Source organism: Saccoglossus kowalevskii, chromosome 13, assembly GCF_978046115.1.
Source record: "Saccoglossus kowalevskii chromosome 13, keSacKowa6.1, whole genome shotgun sequence".
NCBI classification, from domain to species: domain Eukaryota; kingdom Metazoa; phylum Hemichordata; class Enteropneusta; family Harrimaniidae; genus Saccoglossus; species Saccoglossus kowalevskii.
This window is the reverse complement of record NC_140653.1, coordinates 23,048,319-23,049,581: the sequence shown is the minus strand read 5'-3', so window position 1 is coordinate 23,049,581 and position 1,263 is coordinate 23,048,319. Positions and strand designations below refer to the sequence as shown.

The following is a 1,263-nucleotide window of genomic DNA, read 5'->3' as shown; positions in this document are numbered from 1 at the left end:
TGTCCAATCTCAAAAGACAGGTAATGAAGTGCCCACGCTTTCCACCCCTCCAGTAAATGGTACAATCCAACCACATTATGCCAGAATACCCCACGAGGGTGTCAAATGCCAGTTTCCGTTCACCCATGAATTCCCTTGTGAGACAATTCATACAATTACCGAAGGTATTTTGTAGTATTTTACATACCCTCAAATAATAATAGAACAACTTTCTGGGACTGAGTCTTTTACTATTGCAAAGATTCCGGGCAGAGGAATATCAGGTAGCGCGGTCTTTTGTCTTTAGCAGAGGTAGCGGCACGAAATTTTGCATTCTGATCACCACCCATCGCGAGTGGTCGCGCATCCCCTCCCCCGTGCCGCCGCCACTGTTTAGGGACGGGTACAGTGAATTGAATGGGCGATGATGGATTGAAAAAGAAAATACACGTTTGCATCGTGTTCTGTTAAGCAAAATTATATTTTAAGTGACGACACTAGAAATCGGAATTGGTATAAATCCGTGGCTGCCGCGCCGCCGCGTTGAGTGCAGACATTTGATTTGAGTCTGGAACGAGGTTGTTCTCATCCCGGCATCGGTGATCACTGGCATCTGTTTTTGTCTTTGGTAACCTAGCTTTATAATGTCATGTACACTCATACAGCTAGATAACCAAAGAGAAAACGAGAGCCAAAAATTCGGAATTCAAACATTGCTGGAATTCAAGAAAACAACCTGAAGTGTGAATCTGCATTCTCTGAGACCTACCCAGGGCCCCTCTCTTTCGTTCATCGAACAGAGACTACCAAAATGACCAATTCAGAGGTAACAATCTGGACTCCGCGCTTCACTGAAAACAAACAATCAAACATTACAATGCCACCGAGAGGCACGAACTAAATAACCCCTGATGCAGAAACCATAAAATTAAAGTAATGATATTTAAAAAAAAAAAGTACAATTCGACTTCGAATATAGAATTCAGAATAGTGTTACGTTATCACATAGTGGAATTAAGCCTGGTCTGCAATTCGAGACCCTTATATAAATACACTGAATATACAACGTGAGGAACTCGATGTGATGCCAAATACCTCCCAACACTGTGCGCGCTTGCAATGGAATGCCGTGTTGCCACTTTGAAGTGGGCAGGTCGTGACGTCACATATAGTGTTGAAGAGGTGTGTAATTAGTCACACTCCTACATGTAATGTAGTGTTGTATCATAAAGTGGTCATCTACGTAACGATCTGGAAAACCTTTTATTGTTCCAGGATCTGTCG

General features: G+C 42.8%; 2 non-coding genes across 2 annotated transcripts; both read right to left on the bottom strand.

The window, feature by feature from the left end:
• Positions 1-581: 581 nt before the first annotated feature.
• On the bottom strand, positions 582-682 carry sko-mir-79 (microRNA 79). The gene has a single exon (NR_037534.1). It is a non-coding gene; the product is annotated as a microRNA 79 (primary transcript).
• Positions 592-670, bottom strand: Mir9 (microRNA mir-9). Its single transcript, NR_037526.1, has one exon. It is a non-coding gene; the product is annotated as a microRNA mir-9 (primary transcript).
• Positions 683-1,263: the final 581 nt, after the last annotated feature.